This window comes from Alexandromys fortis, unplaced genomic scaffold (assembly GCF_014885135.2).
Source record: "Alexandromys fortis isolate MF-2015 unplaced genomic scaffold, M_Fortis_MF-2015_v1.1 scaffold_3, whole genome shotgun sequence".
Taxonomy (NCBI): Eukaryota; Metazoa; Chordata; class Mammalia; order Rodentia; family Cricetidae; genus Alexandromys; species Alexandromys fortis.
Window position 1 is genome coordinate 1,017,779 of NW_026067909.1, and position 16,294 is coordinate 1,034,072.

The 16,294-nt window shown below is 48.6% G+C and overlaps 1 protein-coding gene across 5 annotated transcripts in view; it reads right to left on the bottom strand.

The window, feature by feature from the left end:
* Chst15 (carbohydrate sulfotransferase 15) overlaps positions 1–16,294 on the bottom strand; it is an 83,698-nt gene that overhangs the window by 38,033 nt on the left and 29,371 nt on the right. The window contains exon 2 of one of the 5 annotated variants that reach the window (XM_050137323.1): positions 13,601–13,722. The exons of the other annotated variants lie outside the window; for them this stretch is intronic. The gene's annotated coding sequence lies outside the window, so the exon portion shown is untranslated. The remainder of the gene's footprint in view (positions 1–13,600; positions 13,723–16,294) is intronic. 5 annotated transcript variants of the gene reach the window in all.

Below are 16,294 nucleotides of genomic sequence, written 5' to 3' on the forward strand. Positions count from 1 at the left end.
TTTAAAAAAAATTCTGACTTCAAGTTATTAAGCAATTAAATCCAATGTACAGGATTCCCCCGAGCCATGTAACACTTCGGACCCCGAAGGCATTTTTTATTTTCATCATCCGGGGAAGATGCGATTCTTAAAAATCCATTAACGTAATGCCATGGCGGTAAAGCGTATTTTTTCCCCAAATGACACTTCTTTGCAGATGTCATTAAAGGAGCAACAGATGAACTAAGGAAAGAGCCTTACTTGATTTCTAGCCGCCATCAACACCGCCACCCCCAAAACTGGCTGGGAGACAACCTCTCTGAGTTCTCATGTCTTCAGCAGTAAGATGAGAATAATAACAGTGTTTCCTTGTATCTTTTTTATTTATTTATTTTGGTTTCTCGAGACAGGGTTTCTCTGTACCTTTGGAGCCTGTCCTGCAGCTAGCTCTTATAAACCAGGCTGGTCTCAAACTCGCAGAGATCCGTCTGCCTCTGCCTCCCGAGCGCTGTTATTAAAGGTGTGCGCCACCAACACCCGGCCTTTGTAACTTTTTAAAGATGTGACATTAATTAATGTGTGTCAAGCGTTTGTATAGGCCTGACATGTGCTCAGGGACCCAGGAAACTCACAACATGATAACTGCGTCATCATTGGCCACACTGCCATCTTTAATTGCCAGTGAGTTCTAAAAGCAAGTGATACGCAGTCCCAGATGGGAGACCTGAGTCACATTCTTTCTCCTTAATTACCCAGGGGTGATGAGCTCGCACCCCATTGTACTTGTATACACCCCCAAGCAATCCTCTGTTCTCAGAGAAGCAGCATTAACCAAGCCTTCATTACAGACTCTACATATTGGCTAGAGATCTGAACAGCCACCACCCTACAGTAGAAACCTTTGCGGCACTTGGATCCAAAGCCCATGTTTTCTTGAAATATGTTGGCACCAAGTGGTGTTTCCTCCACCCACAGAGTGCCCTGCATGCTGCCAGCATTCGTGTGTAAGTATTTAGAGGAGCGGAGAGCTGGACAGATTCTATACAGCTCACCACAGCAGCACTCTGTGAACCTTAATATGAAAATGAGCCTTTGTGAGTCCACAGCCAGGAATATAATAAACAAAAGTTGCATTGTGTGGGCCTGGGGGATGCCTCCAAGGAGAACTCACTTGCTATGGGAGCATGACAACCTGAGTTCAGATCCCCAGGGTCCATGTCAAAGCCAGACACCTCAACCTGCACTCTGTTTTGTGGGAGACGGGAGACAGAGGCAAGAGAATTGCCAGAAGTTAGGAGGCCAACTAGCCTGGTATATGTGTCCGTGAACAAGAAAGACTGCCTCGAACAACGTGGGAGACAAAGAATGACTTGTGAGGTCATCTGACCACATACATATCATGTCATGTGCCCCAAATTCACACACACACACACACACACACACACACACACACACACACACACTTGCCACATTGGTCAAGGAATTATCACTATAACCAGGAGGTCATACTGAGATGTGCTAGTCTAAGGGACTAGAGTCAGGCAGAGCCTGGGACAGCCAGAGGAACATACTTGAGGAGCGTGGGAGGAGATGCCCTGGGACCAAGCTAGGTCCCTCTCCTCCCTTAGGGCAGCTAGCAGAGCATACTGGGAACCTCTGCTTCCAGCCTTGCTCTGTCACCCCTGACCCATTGCTTGGTACAAACAATTCTTCTAAATAAAGAAACAAAAGGGCAAGATCCCTTCTTGGGAACTCCATCCCCGAAGCCAAGAAAACATTTTTTTCACTTGTCAAAGACAGGGCCAAGGCAGGGTTTAAAATGAGGCTCCAAGCAGGGACTCAGTGGGAGGATGTTCACACCCTTCTATCTTACTGCTGGCTTAAAAGAAAGAAAACCAAACATGGACTTTGAAGCCACAGAACAAGAATGTGCATCATTAGGATCCAACAGAATGGGCAGAACATTTCTAACCAAGAGCTAAGTAAATAAAGCTTAGGAATGGGGAAAGCTGATAAAGTTAATGCGGGTGGATGGGACACAGGACAGGCTCCAACAAGCCTAGTGTGCCTCTTCCTAGCAGCCGTACCTCCAGCCAGGCAAACCATTCCAAGACTGGTTTCCTACTCATTGAAGGACCAGGGAGATCACTCCCCAAAACACCGTAACACAGTGTGTTCTAATTTCATTCATTCGCTAATTCAGTACACACTTTCTGAAAGCCGACTGTGTGCTGGGTACATCCTAGGGTGGGGACCAGAAGTCAGTATAAGATGTAGCATGTAGGTACATGTGCACAGACATGTAGCATTGGTATTTGGCCTCAACCCCCTCCCCCTCAGCACACAGCTAACGGCACTAGGAGCTTCAGGATGGGGAGTGGTCTTCAAAAAGCCCAAGCCTCGGTTCGAAACTTAAATTTTCAGGTAGGATGAAGTCGAAATGAAGACCGAATACCTGGTGATAGATGATGTAATAAATCTCCCTGATGACCTGAGACCTCTGCCCAAACTCAAAACCACAGGGACCTGAGGGCTTCAGGATTGAGGTGCACACAGAGACGGGCGAAGACGGGCATCGTGAGTATTCTTCCCTGTGCCTGACTGGCTGGGCCAGTCCACAGTCTCCTGATAAACTCCTGCTGGGGCCCTTCCTGGAGAACAAGGCATTCCTCCAGGGATTTACTGAAACCACTCCGGAAACCCTGGGAACCTTTGCCACTGTGTTCAGTCCAGACACAAGTGTGGGTGTTGGGAACTCCAAGGCATTGGGTGCAGACCGTGAATGGCAAGACTCCAGGATGGTGTCACAAAACTGAAGAAGTGGCTGGAATTGGTAACACTTCTGGAGGAAGGGGACAGTGAGCATTTCTTCAAGAAAAAGATAGGAAACTGTCTTACTTTTACAAGGACTGGGTTTTTTTTTCGTGTTTTTGTTGTTGTTGCTTGTTGTGGTTTACCAAAATTATATAGACACTCTACCATTTGTGAACTGCATCTCAACAAGGTTGATTAAGACCCATTCTGTGACCAGGTAATGGAATCACTGGTGCCCTAAAGTGCAGGGTGTGAACCTTTATTACCTCTAGACAAGCCATTCCCTGGGTGGACAGGAAAGGTGCAGAGGGGACCCTGACAGAGGTCTCTCTCCACCTGAGCTGGCTTTTACTCCATCTTGGCCAGGGGTGTGGAAAGGAAATCACAGTTCACATGATAATCTCAGGAACCAATAAGAGCCACAAATTTCCCAAAGAGCGAAACCATGAGAAACCACCGTTCAGTGCCACGATGCAAGGCCTGGACGGGATAATTCCTCCCAGTACAGGCTGCCCCACACTGTAGGATACGCAAGGCGTTCAACAGCATCCTTAGCCTCCGCTGCTAGGTACTGAGATAGGGCAAGAAAAACCAGGTCCAGACACAGGCAAAGGTCCCCTTGAGGGCACAGTCTCCCCCAGGTGGAGCCTGTCTTAGAGGAAGGCATTTGATGCACACTGAAGAGAGTCAGTGACTTCAGAGATGCCTCTGAGCGAAGCCTGGGAGACAGGAAAAGGCCCGGTTTTATAGAAATGGAGGAAGCAAGGCAGGGGGGACACTCTGGGGGAAATCGAAGCCCCTGAGAACTAGCTGTGAGTAGATCCTGGGGGACTCGTGCTGGCTTGGAGAAGGCAGCAACCACACTGGGGGAGGAGTAGGGATTGGATTCTATGTGCCTTGAAGACTAGAATCAGGGGTGATATTGGTACAAGTGCATAAAGAGAGGCATGCTGCATATTCTTCCCCAAGGCTCTCCATGAGCTGTGTGGCTATTAAATAACACAGCTCAATGGTGGGAAGAATCCAATTCACGTGCCTGTACGAGAAGGAGAACAGATTGCTATCACTTCCCTTCACTGGCGTTTCCCATACACCACAGGTGATCCCAGGGAACAGCCACTCAGAAACTTAACACTCAGGCCTTCTTCCTTCAGAAACAGGTAAGACATTCCGCCCGCACTTCGCCTGGCTGGAATGCCGGTGCTCGGTGCCAACTGTCTCAGGTTAGACAGGGCTCTCGGTGCTTTCATTCATGTAGTAAACCAGGGTACTCAGGGATACATTACAGCTCTGTCGCCTCCCAGGCAGAGCTCCACGCTGTGCCCCGTGGATGCAGACCAAAAGTGTGGGAACCCAGGGCTACCGTGAGATCAGATAACTGGTCCCCAAATAGAAAGCATTCAATTACCCGGCCTTTGCTTGGATGCCCCCTATTAACCTACGTACCCCAGGCATCATTAGCAGACCATTTATAACAAAATTGTAATTGAGAGACCCAGAAATACCACTTTAGATTAAGTAATTGAATGCCCCTCGGTGAAAGATCGATAAAGGGCATCCAATTTCACCCCAGGAAAAACTTATTAAATTATTGTAGCTAGAAGCTGATAGAGCAGAAGAAAGATGTATGAAACTTCAAAGGAGATCTGGATGGACCTCAATAAATAGCTTCATTTAGCCAACACATTCATGTCTGCCCTCTGGGGGGAGAGAGGGGAAAATAGCTAATTACATGATTTTACATTTATGTTTTAAGGGGAAATTTTTCGAGGGGTCTTAATTAACCTTTTCCTAAAACACAAGGCCTTCTTCCGGTTAGTATGTCTAAATGCTGACATCTCTCTTTGGGCTTTGTATATGAAAACACTCTTTCTGTCAAGGATTATTAGTAAGTGGAGGAAGGAATTTTTTTCGAGTCAGCTCAAAGATATGAAGAGACTGGCTAGACCAAAAGGAAGGCTGATAGAGTTCTGTACAAACAATAAAGTCTCTCTCTCTCTCTCTCTCTCTCTCTCTCTCTCTCTCTCTCTCTCTGTGTGTGTGTGTGTGTGTGTGTCTGTGTGTCTGTGTGTGTGTGTCGGCAACAGATGTCACCATCAATTGCTCTCCTTATTATTTCCTGAGATGGCGTCTCTCCCTCACCCTGGAGCCCACCAATTTAGCTAGACTGGCTGGCATACAAGGCCCAGGGAGCCTCCACATGCATGCTATGTGTGTAAGCACGGGCCCTTATCTTGGACAGTAAGTGCTTGACCAATTAAGCCATCTCTCAGGCTCCGGTGTCAATCTTACACCTAAAGTTTTACAGTCAATTAACAGAACAGATTCGCTCCTCGCCTTGACGTCCAGCATCCTCTAGCATTGTAGAAAACACATCATGATCTGGTGAATAAAGATTCCAAGCTCTGGTCTACCAAGGGACCTCAGACAAGTGACTTACCTGGGCCTCTGCGTTTTCAAATGGCAAATGGTCAGACATAGATCACCCACAGATTTGGAGTTAAGAGCCTGAATGTTGGGGCCAAATTGCTTGGGTTTGACCTTGACAGGACTTTTTTTTTTTTTTTTTTTTTTTTTTTTTTTTTTTTTTTTTTATTTTTTTTTTTTTTTTTTTTTTTTTTTTTTTTTTTTTTTTTTGGTTTTTCGAGACAGAGTTTCTCTGTGGTTTTGGAGCCTGTCCTGGAACTAGCTCTTGTAGACCAGGCTGGTCTCGAACTCACAGAGATCCACCTGCCTCTGCCTTCCAAGTGCTGGGATTAAAGGCGTGCGCCACCACCGCCCGGCTTGACAGGACATTAAACCTCTCTCCAATCAAAGGACCTATAGACTACCACTGCCATGAGCATCAAGTGAACTAACGTTTGTAGCATACTTATGAGGGTGACCCATCATAAACAATAGACGTCAGTGAACATCGCATATACATAATGCTGGCCCACAGTAGCATTGATGCTAATTATTATTCATAAATATTACTTAGGACACATCGTATTACTTGGCCCTATTCATTATTCCTCCCTGTAGTCACACTCAAGTCACATGACTGACTTCGCACTTTACAGTAAAGGAATAGACTATTTCCTTACCCTTCAACTTGAGTCAGGTGACCTGCTTTAGCCAACAGAATGAGGTAGAAGAGACCACATGCCCGTCTTAAGCCCCGCTGAAAGGCACAAGGTGTGCCTATTCAACCCACTGGCTTCTTTGCTGTCATGTCAGAAGAACATGGCTGAGTCAATAGAAGGATGGCAAACACACAAAACAGAGCCCAGGACAACACAGATGGGCGGGAACCCAACTAATCCAGCCACCCATCCAGAAACCATGTTCTAAGTTTCTCATTACATAGTAAAAGCTAACCAATATGGTGTTACAAGTCATGAGCCGTCAGGGCTACAAAGATCAGCTCCAACAACTGTGTGTTACGAGCTGCACAGAGCCAACGTCTGATTAAAGCTTAGGAGAACACAACACAGCCAAAGCAGCCCACAGGGATGCTGCTAATCATGGAGTCGACCCTTGCTCTGAAAGCCTCTCTTCCCCCAGCACCAGAAGGAGGTAATGCCACAACAACGTTGGAAACCAGAAGGAAGCTCTCCCCATGTTAGGCCACAACTGCCCCCACACACCAAACTAGCTTCTGACAAATCTGTGCTTATGACAGACATGGCTATTTTGTTTCAGTTATCTGGACAACTGACCCCACTCCCCAACAGGATGTACAGCCCTTCCATCTAGCCTATTTGAGGTTATTGCCATTTATCACTGTGTCCCCTTCCCCTAGCAAGCCCTTGCCGTAATCTGACCCTGATAGGTTCTTTGCCAAATTTCATCTTTCCTGGTGCCTGGAGCCTCTTATCAGTGCTTCGTCTGCAAGTATTCCCTGACCGCGGTCATCAGGCTCTTCCTGACTGGCCCCAAGTGCGTATCACACCACAGGGGTTTTTGCTTAATCTACAGTTGGCACACGGCAAACTTCCGTAAGTAAAACACAGTCTGCGTCACTGGATAAAGCCTCAAGCCCCTCACTCCAGGGCTACCTCCTTTCAACACACTTATAATTCTATTCCTACATGTCCAACTTCACCATCCGCATCCAATGTGAGGTCACAAATTCCAAGAAGAGGCAGATGGCAGCCCAGTTTCCAGAATCATGCCTGCCCCTAAATGTTTGGAGGAAACTAGGAAGATTGCTGCAACAGAGAGAAACCCACAGGGGACACCTAGAACTTCTCCTGAAGGGTCATTTGCAATGGGAAATCTCCAGCATATCTTGAAGACAATAGTGGGTATGCTCAGAGTGTAAGTGAACCCACGCACTCCAGAGTTATCGGCCAGGCAGTACAAGCCTATAGGCACCTGCTCATCCAGCCTTGTCTTCTATCAAGGGAACAGGTGTAGCATGGTTTTTCGCTTCCCAAGAACACGTAGCTCATAAGAGACAAACACTGCAAGAGAATCAAGGGCCTGGAACCCCACCTTCATTTTATGAACCTCCACAGAGGGCCACCCTGATTTCAGGCTACTATCTAGCTTAGTCTCAAGTGGTCAGCAGCTCATCCAGACCCATCGCTCCTCTCTTTCCTGGTCCCTTCAAGAGTCTGCCTAAAGATCAGCTTCTCTGTCTCACAGGGGCTCTGCAAAGAGAGGGGAGGAAGGCACTACCAAAAGAGGAGATGAAGTAAGACGTTGTCAAACTTTCTCCGAATGCCTTGTTGGCTCGGGGTCTGGGTCCACGGGTCCTGTACAGAGAAGGAGCCACAGGAAGTCAAGAAGCCTGGGCCAGGTGCTGGCTGAAGGAGGAGAAAGAGGCAGGGCTGGGTGCACCAGCACATCTGAGCCCACAGAAACACAAAAATGACCTTGCAAAGCAGACAGGTCCAGGAATCCACCGATACAAGTCCCTTCTCACTCCTGCAGGTGACAGGCCAGGTTCCGTGAGACAGACCATGATGTAGGAATGCTCTCAGGGCTGAGTACCCAGAAGGAGCTTCCTTGTGTGTTTCGAAGGAGGGCTGTGTTTCGAAACTTGAAAGTCTAAAATAGGTACCCTCCCAGAATGGCAGGGAGCTGCTGGGAAGCGAGGGTCCTGAGCAAAACTCCCTCCATCTCTCAAACCGGACTCAAATACTGGGAGTCATCATTACGAACTGTGGCCTCTCTCTGGCCCTTATCTTTCCCATATGAGAACCATGGACTGGGGATTCCCCTTTGAGCTTTAGCACTTTCAGACACAGGACCTGAAATTGATTTCTCTTTAACAAAAACCTGCCATCATCACTTCTGCCTTTTGCGACTGCTCAGTCACTAGTTTTGAGCAAATGTTAAAAGTCAGCACAGGTCTCGCTTTATTGGTTTCCACAGAACCATTCTTAAAGCTTCACCATGCATTTTCTCCCAGGAGCAGACCACCCTTCCCACCCCAGCCCCATTTGTCCATCACGGGGTATCAACTACTTGCACCATGCTCAAAGCCTGAACTTGCTGGGGCTATGAACGTGGGGCCCACACAGTCCAGAGCTCAGGAGTATCCAGATAACGCTAGAGCAGACTCCAGGGACTCCAAAAACATGATCACCTGCCTGCTAGAACGGTCAGCCCCATTACAGGAATAGCCCCAACCCCCACCTAGTGCCAGGCAAACTGCAAAAGACACACCTTGGCTTAGGGGCTGGAGACACGCTAACAACAGTGACAATGCCTAGAGCTACAGTCCCTGACAGCAGGGACAGGTGGGTGGGTGGGTCCGTCCATCTGCTCCAGCTCTGACCAAGCCAAAGGCAGCCAGATGCCCCGTCTCGTCAATAGTCGTGACAAATCAGGTTTGCTTCACAAAGGCATAGTAGGCAAGGGGGTTCCAATATGCACATACGGCAGGTGCCACCGAGTGATCTCCACGTGCAGAAAGAACTCTAAAGGTCTGTGTGACATAGCAGGCAATTTTCTGTTTCTGAGCCCAGCGTGTCAAGAGGGCGATGATTTTCGAGCACTCATTCTATTATTTCGAGTGGTAATTCAAATCATCGGGGCACTAGATCTTCCCACTCAAGCCGGGCCAGTAAACTGTCTGCAGCATTCCACTCAGACGCAACCTACAGAACCCCAGCTTTGTGCTTCGCTTTGGAGCCTGCTCACCAAAATAGCTCTGGGGAACATAGGGACTGTGGCCTTTGGACACAACTCCCAGGGGAGCATGTAGATTCGGGGTTCCCAAGGAGCCCAGAAACAAATACTGATACAGGGTCAGTCGTGTGTGGAAGGGAACTACAACCATTCTTTATTTGGCGGAGGAAGGGGTGGTTGAGACAGGGTTTCTCTGTAGCTTTGGAGCCTGTCCTGGAACTAGCTCCTGTAGACCAGGCTGACCTCAAACTCAGAGATCCATCTGTCTCTGCCTCCCGAGTGTTGGGATTAAAGGCGTGTGCCTCCACCACCCGGCTCCAACCATTCTTAACTCTCCAAGGCCAGCATGCAGATCCTCAAAGTCTATGTGGAAAACTGAGGCACAGTAGGGTTAAACACATACCCAGAGCCACACAGCTAGCCAATGGCTATGTTCCCTAAAGCTATTTTGGTGAGCAGGCTCTGAAGCAATGCATGAAGCTTGGTTACTATAGGTTGCCCAAGAGTGGAGAAACAGACCGTGATTAGAAAACCACGGATCTGTTTGACTGGAAAGTCTGAGACCTTTGACCTTTACCACTCGATGAAGCTGCCACCAACAGAGGCTGGCAGGGTGGCATGTCAGCCAACACCTGATTGGCTAGTCTGGATTTGAGACCACTAAGGCAAGGCAGCCAGGCTAGACTGTGAGCTACACAGAAGCGCAGGGCCAGCGATGCTCACCTCCGAAGAGCATGCGCCTCCCATTGGGTGGGTACTCAGTAAATACTCCCACCTTAGTGACAGGAGAAAACTCTAGGATGCTCCAATGAGTTCCTAGGGATGCTCTAGAACAGGGTTTCTGCAGCTTGGTGACAAGACCAACCCCAGCGAACACCGACCTGTTTCAATACACCAACCTCGGGTTGATGTGGATGCTCAGGTTTCGATGTTCTGATAATATTAGAGGCAAGAGGCATAACCACTATCCCCACTGTCCAGGTGGCTCCACTATGACTTCCATGCCATATACTTCCTGCTTGGTGTGACTTGCAGAGACAGGAGAGAACATGGGCCTAAAGACGAGGCGGCTAAGGACCCAAGAATCTGCACTGGGCACCGACCACAACGTTTCAATAGTCATGTGTCCGCAGACAAACTCCCTCATCACGGAGACCCTCATCCTCTTCTGAAAAACAAAATGGAAAGCGTCACGTTGCCGAACAGGCCCAACATTCTCAGGAATTCAGGTGTTTGAGAGCCAGTTAATACTCCTCTTGCCTGTCTGTGAGGTTCCCAGCACGTGCAGTCCCCAACTGGGGACAGTGACACAGTGCAGACAAGGGTGATTTGGGCTCTCATGTAGCTGGAGTACAAAGTAGTTCAGCAGTGGCTTGTAGTCACCTTCCAACCATTTCCCCCAATACAGCACGGGGGGGGGGGGTATGAATGAAAGATGATGTGCCCAGGGAGGGAGAGGGAGAGAGAGAGAGAGAGAGAGAGAGAGAGAGAGAGAGAGAGAGAGAGAGAGCTCCCTAAGGAAAAGGATGACTCTGTCCACCTTTGCATCCCTAGATCCTCCTTGTCCACTCTGATCCTGAGTAGCAGGAAGTGGCCAGCCCAGATGTCCTTCACGGATCTCTCATAGAACAGAACTCACACACTGAGCACAGAATGCGAATAATGAACTCGCAAATGTACAGCCGAGCCCTGGAATGAATAAATTAGAGGCGGCACAATTGAAAGGGGAGCAGCTGTGAGCTCCCCCACCAGATGGCCTCCCTGATCTGAATACTTTTAAATATTGTTTTATTTTCAACGATAAGCAAAAGAAGAGTCTGGTTAACCCTTGCTTGGGGAGAACCTCCTGAAATACTTCAGTGGGACCTCTTTCTTCTTGACAGGAAGAGCATGCAACCCAATGGACAGTGTCTTCCAGATGGTTCTCCAAGGTGGAGCTGGATGTAGCATGCATGACCCCGTCCCCCGGAGACCAGCCCTTACCAGGTGTGGCTAGAGGCCATCAAGTGTGGCCACTGGAGACCTCTAAAATGCGAGAAGCTGCATGCACCTGGGGGTACAAGGCACCTGCATCACAAGTGCAAGAGTCCATGTTTAGAATATTTAAATTTTAACATCATTTTAAAACTAAGTGGTAGCCAAGTACATGATAAAATGAAAGGTCATGCTACCGTTCACTGCTGGAGGACCGTGGAGGGCCGCCTGGTAGGCGCTGGCTGGTCCTATACCAAGGCCCCACCAAAATCCTCATCTATTGACCACTCACAACACTCCAGGTGGAGTGTAGCCACTCTGTAGTACCGAAGGAAGAGAATCAGAGGCCTCGGGCAGAGCCTACTCTAAAAAAGTCACAGAAGGAGACATATCTAGACACAGCAGAAGCTCCAATTGGCCCTCTCTCCATTGAGCATGGAGGTGCATATATCCCCTATCAATCAGTTTCCAGGAGTGACTGAGGGTGGAGCTTGGGGCACTTGGCCTCATGCTTGCACAGCTCCATCTGGCTTTGATGTTCACTTAGATCAAGTTTTCCTCCTGCAACTACAATAGCAGTAAAGAGATAATGAACATTAAGCAACAGAGCAGGGACAAAGAAAAACAGGCTGGAACACGCCCTTGGCTTCAACTTCCCCCCTTGCACTTAAATACATGCACTCCTTGCTGTCCTCATCGGACAGGTAAACAAGGGATGGAGACGAGGCCTGAGGCTAGGGATGATCAAGCTAAAGGGTTGGGTGAAAAGAACAGCAGAAGAGGAGTTACCACCCAGATTTATTTTAACCTCTCATTTCTCAATTATCTTTAAATTATTAACATTCCCCCACTAGCCACAGCATGAGACTCAACCGTTGTCCTTCCTGTCGCTATTGCCATTGCCATCATCACCATCTTCTTCTTCATCATCATCATCTTCATCAGTTGAATTCCCACTTGACTGAGGATGATGCACTTGAGGACGAACCCAGAAAGGACAGTGTCTCTTGCCTTCTCTGTCACAATGATATGACACCCAACAGCAGACCACAGAACTCCCCAGAGTGGGTGTAGATCTTTATGAATACGCACACAAGTCAAAAGCAGAGGCCCATTACGGGCTCTGGAAGAGGCTGTTTTGTGAGTTACTCACTCATGTGAACAGAGATGTCCTTGGATGTGGCTCCATGTGACTGCATGGGTCATGAGATGGACAGGTAGGTACACTCTGATGTAAAGAGAAATGTGGAGGAAAGTATTTAAAAAAAATGAGGCTCCAAAACCGAGAAGTACTAACACAGCCCACGTCTGGACTGCATCCATCTCTTCCTGGCTGTGTGTCCCCAGGCCAAATGCTTTACAATTCTGGGCTTGTTTGCTTCCCTTCAGCATAGAGAAAATTGCAGCAGGAAATGCTGGAGGATTAATGGGATCTTCCATGCAAAATGCTTCTTTGATGCCACCGGAGTTTAAAAATCCCTGCCGCGACCACCTCCCCCATCCTGTCATGGCTTTCTCCTTTCCCTAGGTCTGCAAAGATTTCAGCCAGCAATAGGAACTTTGGTCCGGTGTCAGAAGCCCCAGCCATCCCTGAATGATGCCAGAATTCTTAAGACTAGCAGGGTGAGAACAAGCCCATACAGAGAGCCCCCTCACCCTCAAGTGCATCAAAGCAAACACAGGAACCCCAGAACACTGGGCCCACCAGACCCAATTTCTGGAACTTTGACTCAAACCTGGAATCTACATTTCCAATGTCTGTAAAGTAGGTCAACCAAGGATTTATTTATAGACCCAAGACACCAAACACAGAAATACTGTCTATATCAGAAGGGGAACCTCACTCCATGGTTATTAGTCAAACAACTGAAAAGTTCCTGGTAGACCATGAATTTTGCTTTCTGTTTGTTTGTTTTTGTTTTCATTAACTTCTCTCCAAGTCTCCATAGCTGAAGCTGAGGAGGTGAGCGCCAATGTTCTGACAAGGGTATGCTCTCCAAGAACCCTGGTGTCTGCCAGGTGCTGCTACAACACACTGGAACCATGGCTGTCTGTGGCTGTCTGCTACCAGCGTGTCAAGGACATCACTAGCTGGGAGGACAGTGCCGCTCACAGCGATGTGAGGCCAGGTGAGAACACGGGGAGACTGTAACAAAACAGATGAAGCCAGCTGGCCGACCCCAAGAGCTGTTGTGCCCTCAGCTCTATGCAAACAGGTTAATAAAAAAGGGGGGGGAAGCACTTATTCAAAAAATAATCAGTGCATCTTGGCTCAAGCACAGACTCCCACAAAGCAAATGGTGTGTGAGATGAGAAATCTGTAACCTCAGAATTAACTAGAGAAGAGTGCAAAGTCACACACGGAGACCTGGGCGTGTACACCCCACCCCTGTCCTGTGAAGTAGGGTTTATTCTCAGAGCTCAGACTTCCTCCTGGACTTAAAAGCAAGAGTCAAAAGGGCAAGAACCTTGCAACTAACTTCTTACCAAGTGGCTGCTGGTCTCCGTCTGAAAAACAAACATCTGGCCCAACAGTTCCCAGTCCTTGGGTCAGTTCAGTGGTAGTAGTGATGCCTGTCAAAGGCTTGCGTGATACAATCCCACACTTGCAAAAGCACAGCAGGCTGAGAAGCTGACATGAGACTGGACTTGCAGGACTGGGTGATTCGGGATGAGCAGAGCAGGTGTGTTTGGGCTGTGTGGTACTTACAGAGCAGTGGACACCCACGGTGAGGCAGCAACCACACCAACCGTGTGGCCCCGGAGAAACAGCTGCCTCCAGCCCTTCCTCCATCATCGGGGTGGTGCCCAGAGTCACTGGCTGCTCCGTTACTGCATCATGGGAAGAATTAAAGGAGAAACCAAAGTCCACCTGTCCACAGCCATCTTTCGTCCTGTCTGCCTCTATGTACCAGTCTGTGCCTTCCTCAGCCTCTGGTCAGTACCTCTTTCCAAGTACCACTGGTCCCACTGGCCCATGACTGCACTCCATGCTGTAGGCCTGAACCAAAGCTTCTCCCTGACTCCCTTGCCCCTCAAGCCCCTTCTGCTGGGCATCCCTGCGGGTGTCTGATAGCACCTGCCTCAATCAGCAGCTGGTGAGCTCGGCGCAGAGGGGAGAGCCTCTGTTCACTTTTACAAACGTGACCCAAAGGAAGGACACCAGAAAAGGACACGGGAAACATCAACATGCATCAAAACCCCATGCAGCCACAAGTAAACATTCCTGATAAATGCTCTAATTTTTATATCTAAAATAGAACTTTAAATTCTGCCTCTCTGGGATTAGTGTCTGTCACTAAAAATGCATTTCTTGGTATCTCGCTGGTGGATGTTGTCACTAATATGGGGATGTGGCCCTGGCCTGAGAGCTTCAGATGACCACACCCCGTTCTGCAGGGGACTGTGAACAAGGGGACGGTAAAGGCCCCAGGACCTGGCTCTCCTGCCAACCCCAGTGCGCCTCTCTGCCCTTCTAAATTAGCTTTCACGCTTCAGAAAACAACAGAATGATACGTCTTGGTAAATTATGATTCTGATCTGTGTGCAGAAGTTCTGTTTTCTCCATTTTCTTTTGTTTTGCCCCATTTTCAGCTCTAACACCCCTGTCAGGCAAATTTTCTGAATGTATTCAGACCACAGCATTTTTTTTTAACCACACGCCATAAAATCCCAGGTGCTGAGCTCAGGACAAAAGAAGTGTGCGTGGGAAGGGGGGGTCCCTCCTCCTTGTGGACATTTCATTCCTTTCCTATAAAGGGAATTTGGAAGTGTTTCAAAAACATCCAGTATTCAGAGACTAAAACCCCTAATTACCCTGCTTCTCCTGTCTCTCTCCTGGGCTGTGGCTCCCTCAGCTGCTTTTCTTCGTTCTATACTTCGGAAAAGACAGGTTACATAATGGATCTGCTGGGGCCTATGGGGGGGGGCAAGTCCTGGAGTTAAATAGATCCCCTACTAGAGAGTGCTGAGGTCAGGACTCTCCTACAGCATGGGGAGAGTTGGAGGGGTCCCTACTAGAGGGTGATGAGGTCAGGACTCCCCTCCAGCATGGAGAGAGTTGGAGGGGTCCCTACTAGAAAGTGCTGAGGTAAGGACTCTCCTCAGCATTGGGGGAGTTGGAAGTGTCCCTACTAGAAGATGCTGAGGTTGAGCATGGGAAGAGTTGGAGGTGCAGATGAGACAAAGGGGTCTGGTGTTTCTTAGCCTTGGGAGTAGCCCAGCAGGGCTGCCTCTGTCTTGCCTCAGGATATGATTTCTCCTACCTCCTCACCACCCCGACTCCCCCTTTTATGAAACTGTCACAGAGCAATCCTAGTGACCTTCTCAATGTTCTCAAACCAGGATTGTTTTTAACTCTCCCATATTAATACAATCAGCAGATGACCTCAGCAGACAGGGTTTGATTGACAGTTTTCCTGGGATTTTCACATCCAAACACTTCCTGCAGGGGATCGTGAATGGAATTCAAATATTGCTCCCCACACCGGCCCACAGCATTCATTTCGCAATTTATAAAAGACCCGGACACATTCCCTTTCATGAAGGGGAACCCCAACTTAGGCCAAGCATCCCCATACTGGAGGGTAGGTCTGGGCCAAGGGCCTGTTCTCTCCCTGTACCCCACACTGCTCCCTCATCAACGAAAGACCTTACCATGTCTTTCTAAGACAACAGGCTTTTCGGTGTCCTCAGGACTCTGTAGTGCCTGCCACAGGCTCAGCCTCCTTTTTTGTCCCACGCATTAGCCTCCCCCTAGCACAATCCTCTTAGGTTCTGACCCACCCCAAAGGGGCTTTGCACCTACAGGAGGAGAGGGCTACCTGCAGATCCCAAGTAACTGGCTGGCCTTCTCAGAACATCAGTGAGTACAGCCTCCAGTCCCAGGTAATCAGGCACTCCCAGACGCTGCACTCCACAAACATACGTCAAAGAACACCCCTGAGGCATCAGGACTATCCTACGCAGCATATTTCAAGCCTCCTTAGAACCATCTCTGGAGATCACAAAAGAAGAGGAATCGTTTTCAGACATAGCATGAGGCGCTTGCCCGTTCCTTTCTATGGATGGTTCCTGGCCTATCATTTTTGTTCACATCATTTTTGAAATCACAGGCAGATCTCAGACTTCTTCAGCCCAATTTTCTCAGTTATCAGCACCAAGGAAGGAAGCAGAAAAAGGCAGGCCTCTGTCATGGGTCCTAAGATGTGCAATCCAAGTGGTCGCCAAAGCCACTGGACAGTCTTGAGTAATGCTAACAGCTCCCAGGTGAGCAGCAAGATGACAGCCTGCTGAAGACCAAGGATTTGCTTGTGTGTGTGTGTGTGTGTGTGTGTGTGTGTGTGTGAGAGAGAGAGAGAGAGAGAGAGAGAGAGAGAGAGAGAGAGAGAGAGAGAGAGAGAGA